Source organism: Camarhynchus parvulus, chromosome 4 (genome assembly GCF_901933205.1).
Source record: "Camarhynchus parvulus chromosome 4, STF_HiC, whole genome shotgun sequence".
Taxonomy (NCBI): Eukaryota; Metazoa; Chordata; class Aves; order Passeriformes; family Thraupidae; genus Camarhynchus; species Camarhynchus parvulus.
In genome coordinates this window covers 9,598,685-9,620,043 of record NC_044574.1, presented here as the reverse complement: position 1 = coordinate 9,620,043, position 21,359 = coordinate 9,598,685, and the positions used below count along the sequence as shown (strand labels likewise).

General features: G+C 40.9%; 1 protein-coding gene across 6 annotated transcripts in view; it reads right to left on the bottom strand.

Moving 5' to 3' along the window:
- Positions 1 to 16,472, bottom strand: part of ADD1 (adducin 1) — a 62,624-nt gene extending 46,152 nt beyond the window's left edge. For 3 of the 6 annotated variants that reach the window (XM_030946787.1, XM_030946790.1, XM_030946791.1), the window contains exon 1: positions 16,311 to 16,472. The gene's annotated coding sequence lies outside the window, so the exon portion shown is untranslated. Of the gene's footprint in view, positions 1 to 16,181 lie in introns of all 6 variants that reach the window. The other 3 variants (XM_030946792.1, XM_030946789.1, XM_030946788.1) reach the window with 3 other exon arrangements.
- Positions 16,473 to 21,359: the final 4,887 nt, after the last annotated feature.

The window sequence follows — 21,359 nt, the reverse complement described above, 5'->3', positions numbered from 1 at the left end:
ACAAAGTTCATGCCATTGCACAGCTCCCAAAGCCAAGAGCATTCTCTTTTCCATCTCAGAATGTTCCTGATGACTTTAACCTACAGATTAAAACATATCAACTATAAATTAAAGTGTTACTAGAACTCATTTTCCTGCATTAGATCGTTCTTCTTTCCATATTAGGAAATAGCATGTCAAGAAACCCCTACAAACTCTATTTTAGGAGCAGCTTATCTGTGTTTTTCTTTTTCATAGGCAAGTGTGAATGTGCTCCACACCCAAAAATTATGCAGTTTCCTACTTCTGGGTAAACCTCAAGGGTCAGGTACACCCACGTGGTAACAGATGAAACCCCATGAGAAAACCATCTTCCTGACTGTGCTGTCTCCCTTGTCAGGCAAGTATTACTCAACTGAACATGGCTGCATAAATTAACATCATGTAAACCCAGAATTTCTCTTCCAGCTCAGATTCTCATTGTTTCCACCTGACAGTGGCAAAAAGTTGTTATTTACTCTCCTCTGCAGGGTTTCAGAATTATATCTGGAGAGAAAAGCAGCGGCCCAGTTTCTCTAGTCACTGCAAACCATGTAAACACGGTGTTTATTGGCCATTTTAGTGAAGCCACTTTCAGAATCAGAAGCAGCCCAGACTTGAACATTTCAGAAATCTCAGCCATTCACACTTTCTACTAGATCTACTTCTTTACTTTTGAACCAGGACCTTCCTGGTCTGCAGAGGGTTACGTTACTTGGTTGAAGATGGAACAGAACAAAGCAGCATACACAAAACACAGAGGGACAGGCACCAACCATGGCCCAGAGGTTCTGTTTGCATTGCAGGAGGACAAGAACCAGAATGGCTGTTGAGCTCACACACCACAGCCCAGATAAACTGACACAACAACTCACCCTCTGCTGGTACAGAAAGGCTGGCTTCCCTGCAGAGGCCAGGCTGGATGTATTTACATTTTGGGTGTTTTCAGCCATGACTCCAAAACCCCAGGAGAGGCACATCAGCTCTCCCACCTCTCTTCCACACACACAGCTTTGAGAGCACCAGTCCCAAGCACACAAGACCTGTTAGGGTTCATCCCCAAGCATTACTTAAAGACAGACACGCACACCATTGGGCACGGCTTTAATGTTCTACAAAACTAATTTTAAATTGTTACTAAACCCAAAAGAACACAACTAAAATTGTGCTTCTGGGCATTGTGGACTTACTGAACTCAAGTCCCAGTGTAAAACATGAAAGGCTTCTGTTCGACACATAACCCTGCTTCCAGATCATAGACGGATAACGTTCATTTTAAAGACTGTCTCTAGGCAGGGATTATTTTATTTGACAAACATTTGAAGATTAATAGGAAAAAATCCAGTGTTTTTACATATCTATCTTGTTATTAGTTGTTTTAAAACAAACTCCACTGGCTCTAATATCACCTTTATTGTTTTTTATTCAGATCTCTATCCAAGCAACAGCTACCCTATCCATAGACAGGATGTACTCTCACCACCACCAATACCCAGAAAACTTCTAAAAATACAGTACCAGTACTCCTGTTTATGTTTGACTAGTAGTGACCAGAGACTTTTCCCCACTGTGTTCTAAAAATCACACCCTGCCAGCATAGGGCTTACAATTCCAGAAACAGAAATTTAAGTTAAAATAATGAACATCAAGGATACAAAGATGTGTCAAATCAGTTGGGAGTCAGATCCTGAATAATTCACACTGCACTAAGTACTTTCATTCCCGACCCAAGCCGTAAAATGAACTCTTTCTAGAAACCCAACTGCCGCTGTTTTATTGCCAAAATATGCATGTGCAGTCCTTTCAAGTTCACTGAGAGGCTTCTGGCATCAAAAATTGCAAAGCACCATGACATGTATGCAGCATTCAAAGCCAGAACTCTAAACCCAGCTTTTAAAGCGATTTCCCGAACAGCGTGCAGCTGGATTCAGGCCAGCAGCTTCTGCCCATGTGAAGCCCAAGTGATCTCAACAAAACCTTAGAAATTGGTAAGCAGCTCTCCAAGGAGAGGAGCCAAACAACTGTGTCAAATGGAAACAATAATCACTTGCATTAAAGCTGAACTGTGGTATTTGTTTTTACAACAGTTGTATTTTATATGTAGAAAAATGCACTCCATAAGTCTTGCTTTCCATTTAGTCTAAGTGCACCCTGCTCTCTCCAGAGCACAGTATTATTCTCACTCTTCCTTGTGGGAAGCCATCTCCACACTGGGCTGGCCACAAGGCTGAGTCTACACATGTGTGTGTGGCCGTGCTGGGAGCTGCCAGACAGAGCAGGGGAGGGAACATGAAAACAAGCCCTGCCAATCCAAACCTGCGATCACATCTGCTCAACACAAGCTCCTGCCCCCAAGGGATTTCCAGAGGATCTAACACGCCCACAAACTAAGTGCATATTAGGCCCCAAGCAACTCCCACTCTGTCAGAGTTGTTCAGTAACAAAGCATCTAACAAAGCTTATGAAACACAACAGAAATCTTTCCAAAAGGTATTCTGTAGGGTCCCATGATTAATGACATTTACTATTCCATTTTTAACAGTTACCTTTCTATGCATATCCAGAAACCAGTATACTCTATGAAGTCTGTCCCAGAAGTCCCCACACAAGATATATATAATTTACACTGGCCACTCAACTTCACCTTCTTTGAAGGTAGAAATTAGAAGATCCAGATCGAGATCCAGTTTTCTCTTTTTTTTAACTAAAACAAGCCCAGCAATTCTAATGTTCAAATATAAAGCCTGATGTTTATTCAGTCAAGTGCCCTGATTCCATTAGGAAGAGATTCTGTAGTGTTCTTTTTTGTATACAAGGACTTTCTGTAGCTGTCAGAGTCAAAACCATTTGGGGTTTTATAAGCAAAAGTCAAAACTTTGTCTAAAGGGGCAAAAACTCTCAAACTCATACTAGTAGTTTAACTCTCAAAATATCCTGATTAACTATGGCCTGTGCGCAGTTTTAAGAACAGAATAACACACAGGCACTTGCAACACTGTAACAATTTATGCTTTACACCATGACAAAAGTTACATATGTTCTAACATTCCAAGCATAGCTGATATAAAATGTATAATCTTATTTTGCACTGTGCTAAGCTCTTGAGTGTAACAATACTTCATAGCAGAAAGTCCCATGGGCTAAGATAGAATGTGACTTTTTTTAAGGTGTGCAAACATAATATGTGTAAAAAAATCTTACAGAAATCCCTGGCGTAAGGCAATCCAGATTTTTAAACCTGTTTTTGACCTTCCTGGATCAACATATTTTTCTATTTCCTTCAGTTTTTCTCATCTGTCTTCTCCAAACTAAACCAACCTTCATCTTCTATCCTTCGTCATACTTGCTCACTATTTTATTTCCTATTAGTACCAGACACTACAGAATTTCATAAATCTATCAGCTAATAACAGACAGATAATATTTCATTTTCCCCCTTTTAATCTCCTGAACTTCTATCAACATTGATAAAATTCAGATGGTTTTATGAAGATATCCAATGACACACAATAGCAATATATCTCACTAACTTAAATTATTCTTACTTATAGGTCTCTTATCAGCCTTACCCCTGAACTTTCTTGATGTCATCCTTAAGTTCCCTGATCTCCTCCAAGTCTCAAGCAAGCTACACAAGACTTAGCTCAAATTAACTTGTTTCCATTTTCTAGAACTTCTATAACCTAGGAAGAAATCGATGGCAACAAAAGCCAACCCACTTAGTGCAGGTGCTACAGACCCCACCCTCCCCACAAGCCACACCTCAACATCTTTTCCCAGGGACTCTGATCTAAACCAGCATGTCCTGGAAAGGAGATACACACACTGTTCTTTGGGAGAAGAGAGGGAAACGAGATTTGTCTGATTCATCCTTCAAAGATCAAACTGCACAGCAACATGAACCTTCACTTCATAAAACAGTTAAGATTTTATGTATTTGTGAGGCACAGTGTCAATATGAAAAATTACCTCTAAGGACAGTCACTTTTTAAAAAAGTGGCACCAGCTAACAAGACAGAATATTAAAAAAAAGTTGACATGACTCTCATGAAACAAGAGACCAAAATGCCAGAGCTAAACATGCTTCTGAAAACACAAATTATTTCAACATTGACGGCATCCCTTTTCAGAACTAGCTATAGCATAGGCCACATCTGCAGGGAATGCTATTCTAGAGCACACAATAAATAAAAGATTATTTCAGTTTAAGACAACTGAGCAATACTCCACTTCAATTTTGACAGATAAAAGGACTAAAAAGAAAAAAAAGTCCAGAAATTAATATACAGCCAGCTTTCTGTATATTAATTTCTAGATTTTTTCCTTTTTAGTCCTTTTTCTTCTCTCTGAGGTTTAACAGTATATTATCAGTTAACAAACATATTACCTGGTTCACCAGAAGAAGGAAACTGTTAAGTTTCCAATGTCATGTGCATTAAACAAATTAGAAGAAAATAACTGTTTGACTTTTCAATAATTATTTCTATTACTCCAAGGCAATAACACTATTTATTTTAATCTGACACCTTTTCAGTTACCATGACAAATCCAATACAGTCTAATTGAAAAACATACTTCAAGAATAAAAAGTCAAGACAATCACCTTGTAGAGTTTTCTTATGGCACACAGATTAATACATGCTTTCAAAATGCCAGTATTTATAAACAAATTCTCTTCATTAGAAGAGCCTTGAGATGACATCTGATAAGTCATCCATGCTCTGGAGACAACTGACCAACAGTTTCAGACTTTGGACTTTTTCTTTTAATACATAAGACTCTCTAGTCCACACCTGTTCCACAATAAATGACAAGACAGAATGTCTAAATAATAAAACAGGTTAAATGCAATTTACTCAATATTCACATAACAATGAACACTTACTCAAGCTTTAAAATATTAACTATTATTTAACTGTCAATCACTGTTCTCCCAAAATTGTATTTAGGGATGTAACTTAGCTAACACTAACACTTAAACATGTGCAAAGTACCATTTATGTCATTGACATTATAACCATGTAATTATTTACCATTCATACTAATTACTATGTGTAAATACAGCAATTTAAAGGGATAAGATCTGGTTCTTAGTCTTCTACACTAGTTTTGAAAATACTAGAATACTGTTAAATTTATGAATAAAGAAAAATCATCCTAGCACACAGAGAGGGCTAGACACTGCTTTGGCAATTATTTAGACCAAAAAATCAACAGGAAATTCAACCAACAGCTGAAGGGAAGTCAATAAAACACGTTAAGCACTGTCAGGAAGGAACCTTTCAAACATCATTAAATTTCTAACCTGTCCTATCCAAACTACTTTCCATGCTTGAACTTCCTTCCTAAAATGAAGCTTTCTAGATGAACATTTAGAACAAATAAGTAACAGAGATGGAGAAGAGAAAAACACAAAGCAGTTACTGTATTTCTGCACGTATAAAAACCACATCCAGTAATACAAGCTACTGATATAGATAAAACAATTGCCCAAATGAGTGTTTACAAGTTCCCTCCTGGGTCTGAAATACCTCAGCAGGAATTAAATCATGATTTAACATGTCTTAACAATTGAATAAATTAGAAAAATATAGCAACCTCAGGCAACATTAATTTCTCAATTTGCCAATTAGTGTTCTTCTGTCAGGGAGAACACAGTAGAACCCTTTTCTTTGCCAAGTCTCCTTTAAAACCATCGTTTTCTACAAGGCAGAGATATAGGACTGTCTTTCATTGGTGCAACAGCACAATGCTTTCTCAAAAAATAATATTCCAAATTTATTAGGTGGCCAGTCTTAGGACAATACACAGGAACAACAGGGCAACACACAGCAACATGGTAGTGTTTTCACCACATCAACCCTTCAGCTTGCACCAGTGGGAGTTATTTTTAAGCAGCTCAAAGGAGGATTTTCAGAGAAATATGAAGACAATGACATAGCTGGGCACGTGCTGTGGGCAGCTCCCTTCCATCACACAGGACAGAATGAGCAGAAAACAATACAGGATTCATTACAAAATCTATTGAACTATGCTGTGTTGACTTGGGGTTTCTTAAGGCAAAACTCAATACATAGGCACTAGAAAAAACACAATGTAGCATATTCTATTAAACAATATTTGAAACATATCCTACTTGTCTAACATTTCTTATCCCCTGATATCAGCATTTCTATACTTCAGAATGCAACTGGTGCACTTGTGCAAGAAAGAGACGCCCCATGTACCCATGGGTGTCGGGGCAGCATTTGGTCAAGTTCTTGTACCATCTTTAGTTAAAGACAGGAATCATGGGAACAAATGGATATTCCAGGTCAAGCAGTTCAAATCCCAAGGTAGGGTGGAAAACAACATTACATCCTCTCCCCCCCTTACATAAGCTAACCAGTTCCACCTTAAAGACAGCCTTATTCCACTACTCCTAAGGGAACGCTGTTGCAGACTCCTATGCCTCCGTTGCTTAGGAACCATCTTTTCTAATTTCCAGATTAGGTTTGTTCTTGGATAGTTTATACCCATTTGTTCTTACACCTCAAGCATAAAAAGCTCTTTTTATCCACCTGTTTTTTCACTCATTTTTATGAAGAGCAACCTCTTCCATGATTTGTTTCCCCAGATCAAACACGACACTCTCTGAGTTCCAGGAATTAGTCCCTGGATCTCTTTTGCCATCTCCAAATGTTCTTTTTACTTGATGGTGGGTTATAGAAATTATATAGAGCTTTTGAAGTAAGTTTTCACCAATACCAGAAAAAGTCAATACCCCTTTACTTCTTTAAAGAAAAATATTAGCAGTGCAACAACAGTGTACTTGTTATCCTAATACTGATCTCCATTGCTAACTCTGAGAGGTTTGTCACCCTGAAGCGTTACAATTCCTTCCATGCTCTTTGATACGATTCCTTTTCCTACTGGTCACATCTTAAGGTCTCACCTTTGTTCTGTGCAAAGCCTTCTTTTGTATTGGTGATGTTTGACATCTGATGAAGATCATGAGATTGGCACAAGAAGTAGGAATGGATAAACGATTTTAATGAAAATACTAAATCTCAAAACTGGTCCTGACAAATTCCACTGCTTACATACTTCCAATAGATCATCCACTGGTCATCAAGTTCTGTCCATACTTGACCCACCCTGTCACCATTCAACATCAATTGTCACAAAAACATCCCTCTAATTTTTACATGGAATCATACTGCACATTATATGACTTCTAAGTTACAAGGGGTCAGCTCTAAGCATGTATCCTCTCCAAGAAGTCAGGGATCCTACACAAAAGAGGTGTTAGACTTCTCTGACAAATCTTCCTCTGGTGGGAGCTGTATCACTTCATACCCTTTTCATCTTACCTGCACACAGAACAGCTTTTTGTTCTAAACTTGAACAAATCTCTGTATATTAGGTCATACTAATGATGCAATTACTATCCCAAATCACCTTTTCCTCTTGATGTTGTGAGTACTTTCACTGTTCTCCAGCTATCCAATATCCTTCTGCCTTGCCATTTAATAACAATTATTGCAACTGAGTCTCTAATTACACAAATCACCTCCTTCAAAACTGCAGAGTAAATGTTACACAGTTCCACTAACCTGCACCCTGCAAGTTGGGCTTCATCTTCATGGAAATCATCTTTGTAACTTCACTTCAGCATGACTTATGTGCACGTGTTCAAAATGTCTTCACTGAAAATTAAGGCAAACTTTCCATGTAGTCTTTCTCAAGTATCTAAACTATTTTTAGTCTTATTTCATTATCCCCATGCTTCCTGACAAGACACATGAAGAGTCTTATTCAGGTTTTCTGCTTACTCCTGATGATCCTTTTCAATTTGCTATCAACCCTGCTAGATCTCTACTATCTCTGAAAACTATCTCTATTTTTTTCTAACTGGAAAAAACCCAAAATTTAGTAAGAGCAAAAATATTTTTTACAGTTGCCAGAACTACCTGCATTTATTGCTGCATCAGAAGTTCAGCCATGCCAGGAGTAGCTGGAAGCTGCTCATCAAATAAGCCCTGAACACTGCTGTAAACTGGAATTACAAGAACATTTGGATGCCTAACAACTTATGGACTTTGCAATTTGAATATTCACTTCTGCAGTTACAGTTATAAACAGCTTTTCTTGACACTCAAGACACATTTGGGTCTTTTTACTTTAGTTGAGTGTTTTTTTCCTTTTCCCCTAAATGATGTTTGTGTAAAACATGAATAAAAAAATCATGCCACAAAGTCTCTTGAGAGCTAGAAAAAGGAAAGGCAAGTTAAAGCTGCTTAATTTCAGCTTCACCTCAAATCAGCCAAATAAAGAACAATAAGAAAACCTGTATTATCAATATTTTGGCTTGAGAATAGACTGCACATCTATTATAAAACTTACTTGGGGGGAAAAGGGGAGAAAAAAGTCTGCAGAGACAAGGTTCCAATTTAGGATTACCATGGCAACAGAGAGAAGGGAGGGGAAAATTACCAGATTACTCTCTCAGATCATCAAATCCTTGAAAGAATAAATTTAGATTTGAGTTTCAGTCAAATTAACTGAATTCATCCTATTCATTAATGATAAACACATCTAATTAAGGACTAAATTAAACAAGCAAAAACTGTAGTACAAGAAACAATGTAGCAAATACAACATTTCAGACCTCACTTTTCCTTTTACCATAAAACATATATTTGGTATCACAACAAGTCTTCATACCAGCAACCAATAACAGAATTATTTAGGAAGGTGTCTAGTTCTGATTAAAGGTCTGAAAAGAAAAAGAGCCACTTGAAATCTGTCTCATTTTTGTTAAGTGACCTGAGTAGCTACACTACTGAAAATGGGCAATAATATTCTCCCATTTGCCTTGGGGATGTAAAGAATTTCTGAAAATATATTTTCAGAACAGATCATACATACATACAGAACTAACATATTTCAACAACATATGTGGGCACAGTAATGATCCCAAAAACCAAGGACTGTAGAAATAAGCTTAAGCTCCTCAAAAAGGTGATATTCTGAAAAACAAACCCAGGATAACCTAAGTAACTAATTATTCACATGTTTATAAATTGTGCAATTTTTAACATTCTTAATATTTCAGAATTGTTTTAATAAATGCCTAAATACAAAATTATATAAACGTTAAACATTATATAAAACATTCACAATGTTTTATTAACAATTATAATTATACATTAACAATGTCTGTCTGCCTGTGTGGTTTTCCACTTTGCTTTCAGTCTGTTTTAGAATTTGCACTGATCTTGGTGCTGCTGAGTTATGTGGGCCATCCTTATAGTGAGTTTCTTGCCTCTCCCTGGCAGGAGAATTTGTGGTTGCAGAATAAGGTAATGATTTTGACAGGTGGGATGTCCACTTCTAGATCTGCCACAGTCTTTGTTATTGACCTGGGACACTTTCATACATTAACATATGCTAATGACTGATTAAAAAAGCAAGAATAGAAGTCTCTGTCTTTTTGGGAGAGCAGCTATCTCAATGCTTTAACCAAGTCACATTAGATAGGATCCCAAACCCACTGAACCTGCAGCTGAAGTAGCAAATGCAGCTACAAAGGTTTAATTTTGACATTGTGAGCTTTGCTTGAGGTGTGGAGAGTTGTCTCCCCACTTTAGTGGTAAATATTGACCCATAAAGACTCTAAGCCTCAGGCATCTTTTCCACCAGCCAGAATGTTCAATTAATAAGGCTGCCCTCATAATTTGCAAGACTGCCTAAGTCCAGCTTTCCTGGCTAGCATTCAGATTTTAAGCATGTTTCCCAGCCTTCTGTTCAGCACTCCTGGCTTTTGCTGAGCCGCTGCCAGAACGCTCTTTATTTCCTGGTGGCTGGGCAGGCCAGAGGACAGTTTCTGAGACACCTTCTTCCAACTTGCGCAGCAAAATGTTCACTGTGTTCCCTGCTCTTGGCTCCTCCCCAGGATTCTGCAGTGAGGGAAAATAGGAGGATACTGGAAGGATTGTCATTCCACTTGTGCGAGGCAAAGGCAGAGGCACCTTCAGTGGCCTCTCCTTGTCCCCAAACCAACATCTCCAATCACAGACTGGAACTGAGTCAAGGAAAGTGTCCCAGGTCAACAACAAAGACTGTGACAGATCTAGAAGTGGACATCCCGCCTGTCAAAATTGTTACCTTATGCTGCAAGCACAAATTCTCCCTCCAGGGGAGAGGCAAGAAACTCAGTATAAGATGGTCCACATAACTCAGCAGCATCAAGATCAGTGCAAGTTCCAGAGCAGACTGAAAGCAAAGTGGAAAACCACACAGGCAGACAGACAGACAGACACTGAGTTACAAGCAGCAACAGAATCAAAGAACAGGATGGTTCCCTCTAAGTCCAACAACTTAGAGAAACCCACACACCAACCTTCCTTGATACATAAGAGATGAAACAGCTTTCCTTTGGATGAAGGATTGATATCTTATGTCCATCTCCATCACGTATGATTCACTTGCTTTGGGAAAGTTCTACAGAATTTACTAACTTTTTACTAAAATCCATATATAACTAAACAGGGGAAAAGCCACAGATTTATAAGTACAGCTGAGATCTAAGCAAATGTCTAAGATCATTATTAATTTTCTCTGCCTATTAATAGATTAAAAACCATTGTAAAACTGTACCATAAACATTGTACATATCCAAATTAATTTAACTGTATACTTCTGGCCACCAACACTTCACAAAAAATAATTTACAAAATCAAAACCGTTTTATCCTTAATTCACCTATAAAAGACATAAATTTATTCCAAAATATTTCTAAGTCATCAGTTATAACAGAAATCACCAGACTATCTTTGAAGACTCACCATCTAATAAATTTTACTCTAAGCCCAAGAGGGTGGGGAAAAAAAACCCCACACTTTGCTATGTACTAGTAGACTTAAAAATAATATCCACAGTAAGGAAAGAAAATTTACTTTGGAATCAAAATAGAATCTTGTGCTTTACACTGAATCTGTTATTCAAATCATATGGAAATTTGGAGTGACATTTAAAAATAAAGTGACACATTAGCTGTGTAGAATTTCACCTGAGAATCATGGAAACCTTTCCAGTAACTGAAAACAACTAGAGAAAAATGACAAAACTAACTAAATATTATTTGCTACCAACTGAAGTCTCATATGCTTCCCTAGTTATCCTTTTTAAGTTCTCATGTCCCCCTAACTCTGGGCTGATTCAAGGCCACCACACAAGGCTTTGCTAGACAAGATTTTTTGGAGAAAAAAAAAAAGCCAAGTACATGGTACCTCTGAGTTAATGCACAACGGCAGCAATGTGTTCTTTCAATGAATTTTGGGTGGAATGGATGCTTCACAAGTGTACACACTTGATAGATTTTTATCAATATTTTGCAGTGACAATACCTGAAGAACTCAGGGTATGCCTTATTCTTCATCCCCACAGTCACAAGGCACCAACAGTGACTTTATGCTCAGTCATTTGTAACACACACACAGAACAGCAGCAAAAGAAAAAAAACCCAAACAACAACACAAAACAGCCAATAGAAAAAACAGAGAAGACAGTTTTCATGGGTCAAGGTTTTCCTCAACACTTTCTGGTTTAATCTGGCATAAACTATAATAGAACTGAAATAGTGCATCAGACCTCTCAAGGTTCAAGATGTAAAACAAGATAGAAATAAAAAGGATAAAAAACATTTGAAATTTGTACAAACAAATCAAAGTCAAAATCCAAAACCCCCTATGTTTTATGGCTCCAAGTCAAATTACAATTTTTAATCCAAAATTGCTTTTAGATGTTTACTGATTCCAACCAAAAACTAGATCTGGTTTTTTTTTGCCCCCTAGTCCTTGGAGCATAACTGCATCACAACAATCATCTACTCATTTGATTCGAAAGTATCAAAAATCCCATAAACTGTTACTGATCAACTCCATTTACTACTGTTTCCATGACCCCTTTACAGCACTTCAGTTCGGTGTATGAAAGAAAAACAAAATCTCAAAATTCTGAAATATTTTACTTCTTATTTTTTGAGACTTCCTGAGTCTAGATCTGAAAATCATATGTAACATATGGTACAAAAATCAATTAAAAATGCAAAGGAATGTTTGATTAGTCTGAAGAGCACACATATGCCAAATCCCAGCTTAAAAGAGTAGCTCATAATATCACAGTTCTAAAACTGAATTGAGATTTGCTTTCATTTATGTTAATTTTTAATTAATCTGTAGGGAAAACCATTCAAATAAGTGATAGTGAAAAACTCTTTTGGTGTTTGCACTTGTTAGTGCAACTGATGTGAGTCTGAAAGGCTGATCTTCCACTGGATAACAACTGAATCCAGCAGAGCAGGCAGAGATCATTCCTCAGCATGCAATCCAATAAGCAAGGTCAAAGGGAGGAAGTTAGGAAGGGACTGAAGAAGTTGTTACTCCTGTTTGGCTACCATTTCAAGGACGAGGTTTTCAGCTTCTCTGAAAGGTCACAGTCAGTCCAGCCACACCAGCAGGCACCCACTGGTCAGCCAGCCCCACGGGCAGCAGTTACTCACATCCACCTCTGCATAGAACCTTTCCTTGCCCTGAAGTGAAGAACAGTTAGACCGGAATTCCTCAGAGCAGCAGCAACATTTAAACTCATTCAAGACCAGGACCGTTTACTGAGCTATTGAACCTGAGTCCTGATGGCAAGTGAGCCCATACGAGCTCACTCCTGATTTGAAAAGCAGTAGTGCTGAAAAGGGCGTTTCCTGGAGTCTCTTCCCCTACAACATTTGCAACTCCCAACCACCAAACCTTCTGAACTGACAAGACCACAGCAAACAACATCCACTTGCTTCAATTTGACTAAAGACGATCAAGATAATTCTCAATAAACAACAGATGCTTACTGAAATGGTAACAGATGTTACCATACATTCCTACATCCCTGTTACTGTATACATGATACTTTAAAGTGAGAGAAAAAGTAGCCAGAGAAAAGGGTAAATTAAAGTAAAAATTACTAGAGATCAAAATCTATATAACCAGTACTTTCTAAGCATAACTAGCTCTAATGAAAAGCCTTCCTCAGGAAAGGAACTGGTTCACATGCTTTACATTTTACACCTTGCTCTACTGACAGGTTTGTACAGTTCCTGCTCTCAGCCCTAGCAAAACCAGAGTATTTTTGAAGAGAAATGCTGAATAAGTAGCAAGACTAGGTAATATTTTCCTATTCCCCTGAGGAGGTTGATTAAATTATATGAATGAAAACTGCCTAACTTAGGTAATCTAGGGACTTCTACTATTTTTAAAATATATCTGCTTTTGAATCTGTTGTTATAGAAGATGCATAACTTTACAGGAGAGCTTCGGACAGGTTCCTCAGCAGATGTCAAATGTCCTGCACAATGGAATCAGCAGAGGAAACTTCCATTCACATCTGCTCACAATCACTTTTCAAATATAAAGCACATACCACCCTAAAACTGCCAAAGAAATATTTAGTTGCAGCCTGAATTACTGCTACAGTGCTAGTTCACAAATCACTTTATGGTGCAGCATGGTCCAAGAGCAAGTTCTAATTTAGGAGCCACCAAAGTCAGAAAATCAGCATGGTGTTTTCTTCATGCCCTCCTGCCTCAGGTGTCTCTGCTGCACAGCAAAAGCCACATTGATTCACTCCACTGAAGTAGTGGGCAAGTTTTATTAATATGCATTTTTCCCCTCAAAGCAGGACTGGCTCATTTGCACAGCAACAGTTTGGGGTTTACAAATTACTCACTATTCACCACTGCTACAACTCCTTAATAATTAAGACAGCTATTTCTACCAGTCAGAAAAGCAGTGGGTGCAAGATTTACTGCCTAGGCTCCTCAGGAAGCACTTGTCACATAGAAGTATGCCTAGTAGCAACCAACATGCTAAGCAGCCTTCTCCTAGTTTGAAACTTTCAGTTCTATTATTTAATTCTATTTATTAACAAAATCAGCTGCTTCAAAATTCTTTTTCTTCCCTTCTATACCAAGTCATGGAATGTTGGATGAGATTTGCTAAAGCCAGTTCATGCTGTGAAATTACACTTCAAAAACCAAGACTTGGGGCAGAAGCAGTTTTAGCCCTGCTTCTGTCAAAGTCTCTCAGTGCTCAGAGGGGTTTTCTCTACCTAATTTCAGCAGATGATGCAAGTCCATACACAGAATCACACACTGGTTTGGGTTGGAAGGGGCCTTAAAGATCACCTAGCTCTGAACCCCCTGCCAGGGGCATCTTCCACTAGACCAGGCTGCTCAGAGGCCTATCCCATACATGCTAAGTAACATTTATTATTGATGGTGAATCTCAAAGAATGAGAAGAGGTGAGTCATTTTCTGTTGGATACTTCTAAAAAAACTGTCACAGAAAAATACTGATTCAGTAAATGACCTCCTTCACTCTGCAGCATTAGTGAACCATACTCTAATGAACTTACTGGCACAACATGCCAGCAAAAATGCTTGCTTCAGATGAAGCACATTCACATTTTTCACACTTATAATCATCAACCACAGAAAGAAAACATTCAGTTAACACAAGAGTTTTTGGCTAAAAAGCACTGTTCTCAGCACAGAACTTCATAGCAGTAAAACTACAGGACACTTAAACATGCAAACAGAGTAGCGCACAGCAAAGATGTAAAAACTTGCAAATGCCTCTTCCTCAAAACTCTCCTCAGAAAACCACCGAGTTTAAATTCTGTGAGGCAAATCATACAGATCATTCCATTCACTCAAGATATATCAGATTTGCTGGCATCAAATCTGTTTACTGAATATAAAGAAACATCAAAGCCACCTGTTTCAGAAATCTAGCCCATAGTTGCATTTCTCCTCACTTATTACACAAGTGCTCTTAAAAGAATATTTCCTTACTGAGAAACAGAATTTTTATACCATTATATTTCATTTAACAAGAATGGAAGCCGATCTTAGAAACAGGTTGTATGCCTTGAAAAAACTGAAAAAAAACCACAAACAAACAAACAAAAGAAACCCCACAAAAAACCAAAACAAAACAAAACCACCAAAAACCCGAATTTGTGACAATTAAGGACTGCCAAGAATTCCATTGGCACATATAATCACGTTACAAGAAGCAGAGCTGTAAACAGCCTGTCTGCCTGTCTGCAGGGAGAGACCTGTAGCTTTCAGCAGAGCACAGAGGAATTATCCAGCAGCAGCTGCAGTTTGAGAATTCATAAGCTCAAGGTAGAAATGTTTTGTAAAGCTCTGTATAAAAATGTAAGTCACAGACCAAGAAAACTGAATGCCTTTGGTTCACGATAATGTTGTGATCTACAGCAACTTTCCAAAAAGCAAAGAATAAAACCAAACCAGCAATGATCTTACATTACAGAGCTACAGCAGCATCTCACGAAAGATGTAAATGCAGTGCTACTCCTAGCCCCCACCTCAACACAGCCATGGGTATTTTTCCAGCTTGACTGGATTTTCCCCCTCCCTAATTGCTAGTTTTAACTAAAGCCAACATAGATTAAGAATCAACCCTAAAAGCAGCACAGCGAGTGTGCAGCAATTACGTGCAGAAAGGCATGTGACATTTTGTATCAAAAGCAGACCCTAGAAACGCTAAAACGTAGATACCCCTTCCAGCAGAGGAAACAAAACAACTGCCCGTCTGCTGCTGGTGCCCCGCCAATCCCCAACACCGCACACACATCCCAAACCCTCCCTCACTCCTACGTGCTCTGCGGACGATGACTTGGGCTCTCCAGAGCCCGCATTTCGCCCCGCACGGTCCGCAGGTCACCGCTGGGGCGGGCAGCAGGGGCACCTGAAGCCGAAGGGCGGCGGGGGCAGCGCGGGCAGACGCAGCGCTCGGGTGCAATGGAGATTCCAGCGCCGAGCGGCCGCTTCCTGCGGCGGTGGCGGCGGCTGGAGCATCCCGGCGGGCACGGGATGGGCACGGCGCCTCCCGAGGCGGCAGGGCTGGCAGCACCTGCCCCCGCAGCCATCAGCCCCCTCAGCCATCCCGGCCGGCACCGCAGCCCCCGTCCTGCCCCCGCCTCCGCGGTGACCCCGAGCCCGCCGCAGCCCCTCACCGCAGGCACCCTGCGCGCAGTGGTTTTTCCGCACAGCCCGCCACGTTTTCCAGGCAGACGCGGCCCCCTGCGCTCCCCTCCGGGCTTACCGAGCCGGTTCCAGTGTCTGCGCCCCAGCCTCTCGTCGCCGCTCCCTCCTCCCGTCTCCCCCTCACAGCCCGCCCGCCGCTGGCTGCGCCCCTCAGCCTCCTCCGCACCGTCACCGCCGCGTCGCTCACCCGAGGACAGACGAGAACGGGCAGGACCGAAGGGGCCGCGGCGGCCGGTCCCCTGACGAGGCTGTCGCTGTCTCGGTCCCCGCCTCCCGCCGCTCCCACCGCCCCCTCAGGCACCGAGCGGCCCCCGCCCGACAGGGTGCGGCTTCCACAGCCCGCAAGTCCAACAACGGCACCGCCCATTGGCGGGAGGGCGCGCGCCCGACGAGTAAGCGGCTCTCCCATTGGCGGAGAGAAGCGGGGGGCGAGGGGCGGTACGGCCGAGCCGCCCCTGGCGGGTCCCGCGGCTCCGGGAGCGCTGGGGGGGCCCGGGCGGCCGGGAACGGGCTGGGAAGAGCCTTCGGACACAGGGGAAGGCTTCTTATGGCGCTGGGTCCCAGCGGAAAACAGCGGCGCGGCGCCTGGGAAGCTTATCTTAGAGCGGGCCGGGAGATAGGCGCAGGCGGACATGGCCAATCGCCGAGGACGCGCCGCGATAAGGGCTCGTTATCGCGCTGCGGTGGCGGTGTCCGATCGCTGTCAGCTCAGAGCAGGGCCAGGAGGGCAGGACTCAGGCTTGAGACCTGCCGCGGCGAGGGCTGGAGACACCTGTCACTGCCGAAGGGGTTTAAGCAGTGGCATGTCCTCCGGATGTGAAATGCCAGGCCGGCGAGAAGCCGCGCGGTGCAGGGAGTGTGCGGATCCATCGCACAGCTGGCGCAGAGCAGCCTGAGCAGAGCTTTCTAAATCTCCTCCTTAGGGCTTCTGAATCCTTGGAGAGCTGTGTGCTGGTATAACCCTGGTTTGTTACAGTCACGGCACCAACTGTAAAGTTAACTTCTTCTGTTCTGTATTTTCTGTCCATTTGTACTATCGTTTCTGTGTCATTTTAATTCTGCTGGTCTACACGTCTGCGTGTTTTATAGAATGCTGCCTGCCACGGGGCAAATGAAGACTTGGTTGTCTGGGAACAAGCTCTCAAAACAGTAAACCCTTCTCTTCTGCTATGTATAACCCTCATCCCCAAGTTACCCATATGTAGGGAAGAATCCAGTAAGTAGAATCTGATGGATTTCAGTATCCACAAATGCCTCCTGAGGAATGTGAGAGGAATCTAGCCTGCTCCAATCACCTCCACCAAGGAAACACACTCCACTTACCCAAGAACAGGCCATAGAGATATGCATAATCGTGTATGTCAATTCACCCACCAAAAGTGGTGGTTCAGGTGTCAAGTGATGACACAGGATGATTACAGCACATCTGACAAGAAGGCCCTACTAGACATAGATCTACCTAATCAAAACCATCCCACAGCTGGACATGTGATAGTGTAATTACTAATGATTAGCAAATCATGTCTGAACATTTTTTCTGAGAACTGTTTGACAGTTTAACATCGTTTCACCTGCCTGGTGCTGATCTCTGTAAACGCAGTGGATGTGTGTACATACATGGCAGTGTGCCCTTGTCCCTGCTCTGCACCTGCAGGCTCCAGCCACCTGCCCCATGCAGCGTCTTCTCTTTGATTACTTGTCAAAATATTCCATCTTGGCATCTCCCTTCCTTTCTTTCCCTTTCTCACCACACAGAGCTCTCTCTTGTCTCAAAAAGTAAATGAATCCATGTTAGAACTAAATCAGAAAAAAAATACTGCTTTGTTTCCAACTTAATGGGTTTCCTCTCCAGCTCAGTGTGTGGCTCTAAGACCAGCAGTGGCAGGAAGGACGGGGATGTTGAGGGCAGCAGCAGTGCCCAGGGCTGGGGGAGGGCAGGGTAATTTCTTTCTCTGGCAGAGCTGGCTCAAAGTGCTTGTGTAACTGCAGGGTGCAGTGACAAGAGCAGCTTGAGTTGATCAAAGGATGCCTTTTGTCAGCTCCTGTTGGCTCTTGTGCTGCTGCTGAGTACTGTTCTTTACCTTTCTCTTCTGCTGTCCTACTTTGTGACCTGCCCAAGGGCACAGCTTCCTACTGTCCCCTTCCAGCTTTCCCCCTGCCCCTTGCATTATCTCCCATAATCATCAGGCCATTGTTTCACCTGGCTAATCTGAAAGAAAAATTGGGGGGGGGATGGGGGGTTGTGTGCAGCTTTATGCCGAATCAACCAACTGCCTCCACAGGCTGAGACTGTGACAGTTGATGCATGACTGTGTTTATCTTCCCTGTTCAGTTTCTGGCCTGCCCAGGTTCCTGACCTGCCTCTGCCCAGCTGCTGCAGGAAGAGCAGGGCTGGTGCAATGGCAAAGGCAGGGTTACCCGGGCAGAAACTCAAGGCAGGGCTCATAAATGCTGGCACAGACTCAAGCTGTGTGCTCTGCTGCAGAAAAAAAGACAAGACAATCTCAAAAAGCACTTCTGCATTATTAAGGACATGAAGAACTTGTCTTTGTTAACTCTTACCAGCTGGGTTTGCAGCATTACAGCTACAACAAAAGGTACAACATGAACTACACTGTGTTTTTCAGCCTGCAGCATTTGATTCCTTCAGGATTTTGTGTTGCTGCTGATAAAAAGACCAAGGCAAGCTTGTTGCCAGTAGGCTTCCACTTGCCTATGCACACCTGCACATGTACTGGAGAATAATTATTGGCTTTCAAATAATAGCTGTTCTCCTCAGCAGGCTCCAACAGCAACAGCACTGGACTCAACTTACATCCCAGAGTCTCCAATCAAAGAGTCAATGTGAATGTATTAATTTACAAATTATTTTCATGAGGCTTTACTAGGTACCAGAAAATAGTACTGTACAACTATTTTTATGCACCTGACCTCTTTACCTGGCATTAACACTTCTTGATGCTCAGGTAGCTTCTAGCTACCTGAGAGAAGCACAGCACTAGGCTGATGTCCCACCTCTGGCATTAGGACATTTATATTTTCCTTTATATGGGGAACATATATTATTATATTACATTATTCCACATAATATATAACTATTATATTATATTATATTATATTATGTTATATTATATTATATTATATTATATTATATTATATTATATTATATTATATTATATTATATTATATTATATTACATTATATTACATTATATTACATTATATTACATTATATTATATTCCACATAAGCAGTTTCAGCTCAGTTTTCTCACCTATGAACTGGGACTGATAGTAAGGTAGCAGTAAGGTGGATCTTTCTCTCCTGACCTGCCAGAACTGCTCTGTCCTGACAGTCTGTTGAGTGGGAAGGACTTGTTTGCCTACTGTCATCATCTGTCCTTCATCTCACACAGACTCCATTTCCCAGAGAAAGTTCTGGACCCTCCACATAAAACAATGCCTGTATGTGAATTCTCTGTTGCTTTTCCCATGGGCCTGCAAAAGGAGAGTCTTAACAGCAAAATTTCCTTGTGCCAGCAAAGTAAAAGCCAGTCCCTAGCCAGTCCTACCAGAGTTGGAGTGTTGGGAGGGTGTGTGGGGACAAACACAAGTTACCTGTACAAAATACCCCAAGAACAGCCCCATGAGTGCTGCCTCTCTCACTGGCACCCAGGGCTCTGCTGGAAGTGGGACAAGGGAGCTTACACACATGCAGCATTGCTATTGAAAAGCTCATGAGGGATTTGTCTTTGAAATGATTGCATTTAAATGCCTTTTTCAAAGTTATGTAAGGTGTTATCTTCATCTCAGCTGTGCACAACACCAGTAATATCTCATGGCTTATTTGTAATATTACTAAAGTTGGTCATTGTATGTAAGGTTATGTCTGAAGTACATGAATTCTAATTCCTCAGAGGGAGCTCTTTTTTGAATTTTACTCATTTATGCAAGGAAGATAAACTTTCCTATTAGACTGAAAATAGCATATAGAAACAATTTAAATGTAGGTTCAATAGAAAGATTACACGGAGTAAAAATGTGCATTCTGATCTACTTTCATCTCTCTCCACAATCAAACAAAAACACATCTGAGGTTTGTTTGAGCTGGGAAAAAAATAAAAATTAGGAGAACTGAAACAGCAGGTGGGCAAAAGGGCAAAGCAGCTGGAATAGGCTGATACTAAGTGTTGCCAAATTTTATACAATCTTAATCTGAGAGGCCACTTTGGCTTTAAGTTCGAAAAATATTGACTTTATACTCAGGGGACATGGGAAAATTTTTATACATTATTGAGATAAAATGTAAATGGAGCTGCATGATTCAAGCTGATTAACAGAACAGCAGTTGCAGTTAAACAGAACCAAAGGTGCAATTGTTGCTTTACACAAAGGGACTCCAGCAACCAACATTCTCTTTTAATGTTGCAATAGTCTTTGTGAAGGTTAGGGCTTGTTTTTCCAAAATGCTTTTCCAAGTAAAGCCAATTAATTTAATTGCAAAATCTATGACTTCCTGAATATCATCTGCCTTCTAGTAGTATGTTCTCTGCTAGCTGCTTCTACATGAATTCCAGTGTGACTAGAGCAGCTGAAATTGTTTTTAGCTGCTCTGTAATGATGTCTTCATCCTTAATAGTAGGAGAAGAAAAACATCATTAAAAGAAGTTATAACTTTTGAACTAACTTTAGAACTACAAGCAGACCGAAGAGGGTAAAATAGGGAAAGGAAAAACATACCAGGCAAGTTCAAACTAATAAGGACGGCTGAGAAGCATAAGAAAAACATTTTAAGGTAGTTACTATTTTAATTATTACATACAGGAGAAAGTTAATTAATCTTGAGAGAAACTTTGTAATATTAGAATATCAAATTTTTAATTCCCTAAACTCACATTTAATTTTTTAATGGCACATTTTCAGCAGTACTCCCATGGTTAGGGTGTGGCTGTCATTTTCTTGGAAAAATAAATCAGCATGCTTTTTAGCACAGTGCAAATTAATGTAAATTAAAGCACAACATAATTAATGGAGCCTAAAACAGCTTGTGAAGCCACAGCTGGAGCACCTTTCCATATTAGCCCTGTAATAAAACCCTTTAATAACTTTCCATGGGACAGACTCTCCTGTTTTCTGTGCTGCTCTGGTGGCCCTTTCACATCACTGGCCTTCAGTACAGGTGCAAAAGCCTGTCCAGGCCAGAATTTCAGTGCACATCAGCCTGTCCAAGAACCAGCTG